General features: G+C 37.6%; 1 pseudogene; it reads left to right on the top strand.

Moving 5' to 3' along the window:
* Positions 1–10,675, top strand: part of LOC107565657 (unconventional myosin-Id-like) — an 89,994-nt pseudogene that overhangs the window by 1,672 nt on the left and 77,647 nt on the right.

Genomic DNA, 10,675 nt, shown 5'->3' with positions numbered 1-10,675 from the left:
CTACATTTTTTGCTTATATTACTAACGCGTTAAATATGGCAGAACACGAAAGTTTGGAGTTCGGAAAGGCGGACTTTGTTCTTCTGGACAATGTCTCTTTGGAAGAGTTTATGGCCAACCTCAAACTCAGGTAAGATAATTCACCTACTGGGATCCCTCTTTCCATGTGCTTTGGTACGGGACAGGTATCATAATGGTAGCCTACTTGTATTCTGTATTTTTGCTTTGGATTTTGAAGTCGAATCTGAATTATGTTAAGAAGAATAAGAAAAAAACCTCTCTTCTTTACTTCTGCCTAAACTATGATTAAAATATCTATCTATCTATCTATCTATCTATCTATCTATCTATCTCTCTATCTATCTATATATCTATCTATCTATCTATCCACACACACACACACACACACACACACACACACACACACACTCACTCACAGTCATATCAATAGGTGATGGAAGTTAGTGTTACACCTAGTTACATAGTGGTTATGTTTCTGAACTGAACTCATACTGTGAGCTAGTAACTAATAATAGGCTACAAATCTGAATCATCATCATTGCATAATGCTTTATTAGCTTTGATCTACTGTGGTCAGATGGAGGAGTTAGTCAAAACATCTTGCAAAACATCTTTAAGAATGAAACAGTAATTGACTCATATTTTAGATAGTACATATTACATCTGGAATAAACTAGCCTTAAGTTTTTCAGGTCAAGGGAACAATGAATTACACATCTCATGTCAATATTAAAGGAATTCACAGCATTGTTGTGTTTGCTGTGTCTATTGTAGCTTCATATAACTGGCTGCACCTGCTGAGCCAGAGTACTGTATGACAGGATCAGAGGTGTGTTGACCATGGCAACACTCCCCTCTGATTGGCCTTATTGTTTTAAACAAGTTTGCAGTGGATATCCTACTATTGTGTTTTATGTTTTTGGCGATGTGGATCACATTTCCTCATCAGGACACTGTAAATAAATGACTTGATGGCTCTGATAAGATGAAGGTGATTGTAGTTTGAGAATTCAGAACTTTTTGTTAATGGTTAATATTACAATGCCATAAAATCAATTGTATGCTTCTCCGTAGTGACACTTAACTAGTGACCTATATGTGGATGTCTCACAAGGACACTAAATTATTGTTCTGGACATATTACAAGTAGTGTTTCCAGTTAATTGAGGGAGATATTTTTGGATCATATAATAAACTATAAATAATAATGATTTTAAATGTATAAATGAAATTATGAATTACTATTCAAAAGTTTGGGTCAGTATGATTATTTCATGTTTTTAAAGGGTTAGTTCACCCAAAAATGAAAATTAGTCCATATATTACTCACCCTCAAGTCATCCTAGGTGTATATGACTTTCTTCTTTCAGATGAATCCAGTCGGAGCTGTTTCATGGCACTCAGCGGGTGTTGCATGCATCAGTCCAAAAGAAGTTCAATAAAAAGCGCCCATCCATAAAAAAAACGTAATAATCACTTTAATGTAGCTTGCGCCAACAGTTGTACACGGAAGCAGTTCTGGGCTGATGAGGTATGAATTCAGCGCTGCGCATGTGCCGGTGAGTCTCGTGAAAACCAATGTTTGTTAACAGAAGCAAAGGAAGCAAAGTTTCCTTACTTTAGCAAAGGAAAACAAGTCTCCTTTTGGCTCATATCGAAATCCTCCGACATTCTTCTTTGTACTTCTAATTAGTGACCGTTGTTTTGTTTTGATCTCTTCTCTGCGTTTCCACGTGCGTCACTTCTGAGCGGCGCATGCGCAAAACCGACCTTCATACGTCATCCGCCTGGAGCTGCTTCTATGTACAACAGTGAGCGCAAGCTACGTTAAAGTGATTATTACGTTTTGAATATGGATATTTTTCTTACAAAAACGCATCGATTCACTACAGAAGGCCTTTGTTCACCCCCTGGAGCTGTGTGAGACATTTTGTTTATGGATGGGTGCTTTTTATTTAACTTCTTTTGGACTGACGCTGAGTGCCATGAAACAGCTTGAAAGATCAAAGACAATTTTTATTATAACTCTGACTGGATTCGTCTGAAATAAGAAAGTCATATACACCTAGGAAGACTTGAAGGTGAGTAATTTATGGGCTAATTTTCATTTTTGGGTGAACTAACCCTTTAAGTCTTATGCTATAGTAACGACACAATTAAAAAGTGTAATATTGAAAAATATTATTACTTATTTCTATAATATATTTAAAAAATATAATTTATTCCTGTGATAGCAAAGCTGCATTTTCAGCAGCAATTACTCCGGTCTTCAGTGTCCTTCAGAAATCACCCTACAGTAATATACTGATTTGATGGTCAAGAAACATTTCTTATTATCAATGTTGAAAACAGTTGTACTGTTTAATATTTATTTTTAGAAACCATAATACCATTTTTCAGGATTCTTTGATGGATAAAAAGTTCAAAAGAACAGAATTTATTTGAAATTTAAGTCTTTTGTAATATTATAAATGTCTTTGCTGTCACTTTTCAACAATTTAATGCGGCCTTCCTGAATAACATTACTTTCTTTTAAAAAAAAGATAAAGAAATAAATCCCCCAAAACTTTTCAACAGTAGTATATCTGATATATAGATAATTATGAATCCATTTTTCAAACACCATGTGGATGCGGATAAACAACAGGAGATGCTTACTGGTTCCAGTGACTCAAAAAGCACAGGGTGTCTATTTTTCTCACCTCTCAGCCATGGCCTGATTTTCTTCCTGGCTGGGAGATGGCATGTGCAGTTTGCTATTTGCAGAAGGTGTGACCAGGCCAGCTTCCTGCTTCTTCAGTCTCCACATCTGTGTCTGGAGCTTCAGCTGGAAGAGCTGATGCCAGATCACATCCTGTGCCCTCTGGAGTGATAAAGATGAGTGCTCTTGAACTGGAAATCACTTTTTATATGATGCCTTTTGAAAGCCATTTGCTTTGAATTCAGGATGACCATATGTGATGTCAAAGCAAAACTTTGGTTGAACTCATTTGGATAATGTGTACATTTTATTCAGTAAAATAAGCTGTGTTTACAGTCAGGCCTGGTTTGCTCTGCCAAAGAAGCACCTAAATGTAACAAAATTGAAATGCATCCTTTCTATGCAAAGCTATGACAGAATGTTTAACCAAGATATTTAAAGCAAGTTTGTCAGTTTGTTTAGTTCTGAGGGTTTAAGCTCTTTACAGTGAGGTGTCAAAGTTAAACAAGTGTCGGGACTGCTGACACATACTGTACATTGTAGCGTGATTTGAACTCTGCCCATGACTGTGTTTACACAACAGCATTTTTTTAGCAAGAGATTGTGTGGGCATTCTGAAATAACAGTTTAATTTGATGTGCGCTGAGGGCTTGACTTTATATGGCAGTTTTGTTTTGTCTGCCCCTAGGATCTTGGGGAATTTTTTGGCAATCCTCTGCACATTTCCAAAAACAATTACAAGTGCTGCCCGAGACCATGTTCCAAATTCTTCCAGACACTGGCTCTGATACTGCAGATGAAATAGCTGATAATCAGTATGCCGTGGCAGAGCCTTCCAGCTTTCATGTGTCATTCAGACAAAAAGTCAAGTCTAAAAAAGTATTCAACAAACTAGTAATTTTCATAGTTCGAAATTGTGGTACTGTATACTATTTAAGGGGGTCTGAATACTTTCCGTACCCACTGTATATATAGTTGAATCTTTCCTTGATAGTCTTGACGTTTTCACTCTGCGTAGATGATGAGATTAACCTTTGACTCTAGTGGCTAGAAGTGACAGGATGAATGGGCTCAGGAAGAGAGTATTGGCAACTTATGAGGCCTCACTGCTCTTCCTATTGGCATTTTCCTGTACTAGAAATGTAACCTTTGACCCACACAGCTCTTTAAGCCACTAGCAGCTAGTGTAATGGGCTTGATTGTGTTGAGAAACGGAAGAAAAAGGGCCAATTGATTGAATGTTTATTATTGTATCTTGCAGTGGTTCTCAACTTGTGCGTCATACTGGTCACAGAGAGCAGGGAGAGAAACAATGCTGAATGCAAATAATAAAATGCAGCTAACCATATAATCATGCATATTTTAGGTGGCAGAATATATTAGGCTTATACCTTTGAAAGAGAGGAGAACACACCCTCATGTTTTGTATATACAGTATATACACGCTATTGTTTAAACATTTGTGTTCAGTGCTGTTTTTTAATGTCTTTGAAAGAAGTCACTTATGCGCATGAAGGTATAATGAAACAGTTATATTGTTAAATTGAAATTATAAAAATTTTCTTTTCAGCAGCCATTACTCCAGTCTTCAGGGTTATATGATCCTTTTTCGGAATCATTCTTTGATGATTTTGTGCTCAAGTAAAATTTCTTATTATCAGTGTGGAAATCAGTTGTGATGCTTAATATTTTTGTGAAAACCACAAATTCTTCAGGATTCTTTGATGAATAGAAAGTATAAAAGAACATAATTAATTTGAAATAGAAATCTTTTGTAAGAGTCCTTACTGTCAGTTTTGACCTGTTTAATGCATCCTTCCCAAATAAAAGTATTAATCTCTTTAATCTCTCTCACTTGGTAAAATGACAATATTCAGGTATTTGTTTCTTTCTTAAGTGGTCCCAGAATACACATCTTGCTAAATCAACTTGTTAATAATTTTGCATATTGCTGTGGAGTTCATGGTGATATTAATTTCATATTTAATTTTATGGACTATATTGTTAACTTTTGTCACTAGATGTAAAATGTAAAATCTTGAAGCAAAACCAGTCGAGAACAACAGTTGTAATATATCTTGCTAGTCATCTGTTTTTTAGGTTTATAGTCACATGGGTCTATTTCTCTCAGTTTTCTGAGAATAATTACACATCTAGTGCAAATGATTGCTTAAAAATTGACCTGCTGTGTTGTGTGGTCTTAGAGTGGAATGAGGGAAACTTTTAAAGCAGAAGGCTGTAAATCTGTGCCATTTCCTCACAGCTTTTTATCAGGGTCTTTGTTGAGCAAAATCAGCCAGATGATAACCGTAAGTAGGGGTCTAAGGCTAGGTTTAAAGAGCACTACAGGAAATTGTGTAAATTGAGCACATATGCTTGTTTCTGTTCCATATTTGCCACTGGACAAATAGCCTACAAACTGGAGACAAATATAAACTCAGGCAAGAAAATGAATTCTGGCCTGTATGCGTCTTTGAATGAAATTAACTTTTTAATAAGTCCTCATGGGGAAGATCATAAAGACACCATTTGTAATAGTGGTGTTTAAATGTGATCTTCCTGTCGTAGTTACATCTTGAGGATTTCAGTTCTGTGAACCTGTTGGCCGAATAAGCCTAAGCCTCTCCCATATCAACAGTATAAAAGCTCACTTGTTGCCTTAACAGCAGGGCCACGTGGAGTCCAGCTGTGACACATAGCAACCCTATTCCCATCCTGCACAGCGAACTGCACAGAGATCAAAGTCCTCTCAGAGCTCAGGTGCACTGCGCAGAGACAAAAAACATCCTGTAAGAATAGATGGAGCAGCAGAGATATGATTTGGCCTGTAAGGAAGAATGATAAATTTGATAAATCTTTTTATGGTCAGTGCCTTATGTGTATATTTAGGTACTTTGACCAGCATTGCTTATTTTTAAAGGTCCACAGTGTGAGAGATGAAGGAAGAATGCCACTGGAAAAATACTTTCCATATAAGCCCAAGCCCAAAGGATTTGTCCTGTGATTCTATAATAGATCTTGACCAAATGCATGGTACATCTTGTCCTGCTTTGAGGTTCATGCTTGCTTGCAGCTGTGGATTATTGTATGGTCGGATCTTTTTTTTATTAATAAAAACGCAGACAGTACTCCCAGTAGATGGGATTTTTACCTTATGTTGCAATAATATATTTAAAATCAGCAAAAAGCGCCACTGCATTTTTGAATATGATTCTTCCCATTTTTCTACAACTTCTTGTATTTTTGAAACTACTAAATTGGTTTTATTTTATTTTATTTTGGTAATTTACTTTAGGGTTCAGCTCTATCCCTGTTGTTTTGGAGGATTGTTTCCTATTTTTGTTTAGAATAACATCTCAGATCTTATCTCTATCTAATCATTTCCCTACTGAACCTTGTTATTTCCTAAGATATGAAAAATTTAAATGTGCTGAAAACTCACCCTCGGGCTTAACTTCTGTTTTTTTATTTGAACAGATTTGGAGAAATTTAGCATGACATCACTTGCTCACCATTGGCTTCTCTGCAGTGAATGGGTGCCGTCAGAAAGTAGAGTCCAAACAACTGATAAAAACATTACAGTGATCGACAAGAAATCTAGTCCATCAGTTAACGTCTTGTGAAATGAAAAGCTGTGTATTTGTAATAAATCCATCTTTAAGATGTTTGAACTTCTTAACATTGCGTCCTGCTAAAATACGAGTTCTCTATCTATAATATTGCTTGAAGCTAAATTAAAACGCCTTTAAAATGGATTTGTTTCTTACAAACACACAGCTTTTTGCTTCACATGATGTTAATTGTTGTGGATTACTGATGTTTTTATCAACTGTTTGAACTTTAATTTCAACTGCACTCATTCACGGTCAGAGGCTCAGATATGTCCCTCAAAAGACTGCTTTAAAGTTTGATAGCTTCAAAAAACAGCCTGATTTTCTCTCACTCTCCAGCAAAGAAAAGGGCCTGTCTGCCCTCAAGAATTTCCATACAACCCCCTGTAATCTGAAACATATCACCGGCCTTACATAAAGAAGGCTGTTGCTTTTTTGGCCTTTTTTCCCCTAGAATAAGCTTCAAGCTCCACAGACGTCTCATTTGTGGACTGTGTGCCTTGGCTGGCGGTCACTGATACCACTAAGCATGTTAGAGGAGCTCTCTCACTCACATTCACTGTATTTAGGGTTTATAGCCTTGATATATTTTACAGTTTTGACTGACCCCTCACCTTCTTCATAACCCCTTTCTGTCTTATGTTTACAACAGGCTACATCCTAGCCCCAATTTCATTAGTCTGTTTTTCATAAGCGACTCCTAAATAATGCCCAAATTGTGTATTCGCCACTGCTGGAAACCCATTTCCTCTCTCCAATCGATGATGTGGCTTGATTACATTACATAGACACATTAATGAGATTATATGTAATCTGTTCTGACTAATAGCATTTAGATGGGACACAATGATGGATGTGTCATGTATTTCAATGCACTTTTTCTCTAGTGGTTCAGCACATTTTCAAGCAGGTCTGTCCTGCTGTGTCTGTGGAACCGTGTTACAGCCAGGTGTCAGTAACATTCACACTAATTTCCACTTTGCTTCTCCCTTTCCTTTAGTTTTCAGCCAATTACCTCATTAACTGTACTTTCTCTCTTTAGTCTGTTTTTCATAAGCGACATAAGCGACTCCTAAATAATGCCCAAATTGTGTATTCGCCACTGCTGGAAACCCATTTCCTCTCTCCAATCGATGATGTGGCTTGATTACATTACATAGACACATTAATGAGATTATATGTAATCTGTTCTGACTAATAGCATTTAGATGGGACACAATGATGGATGTGTCATGTATTTCAATGCACTTTTTCTCTAGTGGTTCAGCACATTTTCAAGCAGGTCTGTCCTGCTGTGTCTGTGGAACCGTGTTACAGCCAGGTGTCAGTAACATTCACACTAATTTCCACTTTGCCTCATTAACTGTACTTTCTCTCTTTCTCGTCTTATGTCTGTTTTTGTGCTTTCCATCCCTGCCCTCTTTTTACCCTGATGGAGAACTCTTCTTGAAATAGCTTGCTGAGTAATGTCTGACTCCATTTGGCCAGTCGTGTCTTTTTGTCTGCTTTTTTTTCTTCTCGAGTTGGCTGATCCTCTCATCCGCTACTGCTCAGTGACATCATATTGGGTTCAGAACCATGTGCTAAAAGCTCAGATGAGTTAGAGATTGGCCCAAGGCCATGTCTAGTCACTTTACCTTTGACCTCTGAAACGCAATCATCAAAACACGCCTCTGTTTTCCCTCATTTAGATGGGACACAATGATGGATGTGTCATGTATTTCAATGCACTTTTTCTCTAGTGGTTCAGCACATTTTCAAGCAGGTCTGTCCTGCTGTGTCTGTGGAACCGTGTTACAGCCAGGTGTCAGTAACATTCACACTAATTTCCACTTTGCCTCATTAACTGTACTTTCTCTCTTTCTCGTCTTATGTCTGTTTTTGTGCTTTCCATCCCTGCCCTCTTTTTACCCTGATGGAGAACTCTTCTTGAAATAGCTTGCTGAGTAATGTCTGACTCCATTTGGCCAGTCGTGTCTTTTTGTCTGCTTTTTTTCTTCTCGAGTTGGCTGATCCTCTCATCCGCTACTGTTCAGTGACATCATATTGGGTTCAGAACCATGTGCTAAAAGCTCAGATGAGTTAGAGATTGGCCCAAGGCCATGTCTAGTCACTTTACCTTTGACCTCTGAAACGCAATCATCAAAACACGCCTCTGTTTTCCCTAATTTTCTTTCCCTCATCCTGACGGGAGAACAAAAAGTGCCTGTGATCTCAGGGAGACAATGAAGGGAGTGGGCCAAAATAACAAAAACTTCAGCATGTTGGCACGCTCTGACATTTACACCTGGCTCTCATTTCCTGAGTAGTCAGTGCAAAGCTAATTAAAGTTAGCTTGAAAGCTGCACGTTTAAGACATGGCTTGAAGTTTTGCCAAGTGGGACACACATTTTCCCCATTCAGGCTTTACACACAGTAGTATGTTTGTTAGCTTGACAAGACTGAGTCAAATTGAGTCCAGTGGGCATGAAGAGCTTTCCAGAAAAATAGTTATTTTGCTGTTGAAGGATGTGTGTTAAGTTTTAAAGGATTGTCAGCAGTACAGAAGCAGCTGGTGTTTAACAGCAAACAAATGTACAAGTTGCACAGAAACTCATTTAAAATGTGGGAGAAGATTTGTTGTGGTGGGGGTGACATGCAGCTTCCAAGATTAAATTAACAGGCCAGAAGAATGGCAGCTGTCTCATATAGAATAAGGGCTATATTGAATATTTAATAGTGCATGACCATTTCCTTTATTTTTGCATTTATTTTAACTTTGATGTCATCTTATTCTCTCTTGAAGTCTTTAAAAACAACACTTAAATGCAAGTCTAAAAATGAATAGCCTATCCATTATTCATTCTTAATATTGTGATACCCAAATTAATTTCAATGATGTCCAACATTTCTCATCAAACTCTCCTCAAATTATTGTGCTTTGATTTTATTGCTCTGTATTCTTTCTTAGTATATTTTGACAATTGTCTCTATTTATCCTAAAGAATTTTAGGAGAAACATCTGAGACATAACTGAGATCTCCAAAAATTATTCTGGGCTGAACTGTCTCTGCATGATAGACAGTCCAGAGGACAATTCGCTATCAGGTCATACCCTGCATGCTCTGTGTTAAACTGTGGACTGAGTAACACTGATTGCTTGGTGGTAAATTGTATGCAGGGATAATCAGGGATCAGGGACAGATTATCCTTTCATTGCTGGAGTTGTGAATATACAGGCTTTGATTTGCTATCTAGGAGTTGGACCATCTTATAAGTCAGTACTTTAGTGTGCGGGCCTTGCATGTTGATATTCCTGTGTTCCGTCTTTGTATTTTACTCCATCTCTTTGTCTCTAATTCTCTGTTTCTCTTTTATTTATCCTGTGCTGCTGTCCAGTTCAGTTAATTTTCACTCCTCTCACTTTTTTACTCTTACTTGCAACTAGTCCAAGGGAATTTACAGGCTACACCCCACCCCGGTCAACCACAAGCAAATAACCGCAAGAGACCCACCCAAACAAGCCTGAAACCAGTAGTTATCCTCAGTCTGGCAAGTGATCTCTTTCTAAAAATGGTATCAAGCTCTAATTGTCTGGGACTTCAGATGACCCTAGTGTTTTATAGGTTGGTCTTTATGTGGTGAAGGGTGTAGCTTTGACTGCAAACTATTTAACTTGCTTGAATAAGTAAAACATTTTTTAAGATATTTAAGAAGTATGGAGCAATTAAAGGAATAGTTGGCCCAGAAATCGTTGTTATCATCTACTCACCCTCATATCATTCTTGTATGAATTTCTTTCTTTACCTGTTTTTGTCCATATTACAAAATTCAGTGGGGTGCAAAACAACATTTGCCACCATTGACATTCATTCAATTGGCAAAAAACAAACTAACACTGAAAATGTTTTTTATTGCATTTTAAATACACACATGTACATATAAATTTCCATGTAACAAAGAAAACACACACACACACACACACACACACACAAAAAGGCTTCTCAGTATTCTACATTAAAGGGGTCATATGATGCGATTTCAAGTTTTCCTTTCTCTTTGGAGTGTTACAAGCTGGCTCGTGAATAGATAAGATCACGAGCTAGTTAAGACTTGTCCACGCCCTCCTTAAAATGCCTCGTTCAAACACGCCCACACATGTCTACGTCATGATGTGGGAAGATTTGCATAACGCCGCACAAATGTTCACGCAAAGAATCTTGGGGATAATCAAGATATTTTTTGGCAAATGAGAGACGAGCCTTTGTGTTCTCTTTGGTCAGCAGTGGCTTTTGCCTTGGAACTCTCCCATGGATGCCGTTTTTGCCCAGTCTCTTTCTTATTGTTGAATCATGAACACTGA

The sequence above is a fragment of the Sinocyclocheilus grahami genome, unplaced genomic scaffold (genome assembly GCF_001515645.1).
Source record: "Sinocyclocheilus grahami isolate Dianchi unplaced genomic scaffold, SAMN03320097.WGS_v1.1 scaffold26.1, whole genome shotgun sequence".
Classification (NCBI taxonomy): domain Eukaryota; kingdom Metazoa; phylum Chordata; class Actinopteri; order Cypriniformes; family Cyprinidae; genus Sinocyclocheilus; species Sinocyclocheilus grahami.
Note: the sequence above shows the minus strand (reverse complement) of the source record. Positions and strands in the feature narration are given on the sequence as shown.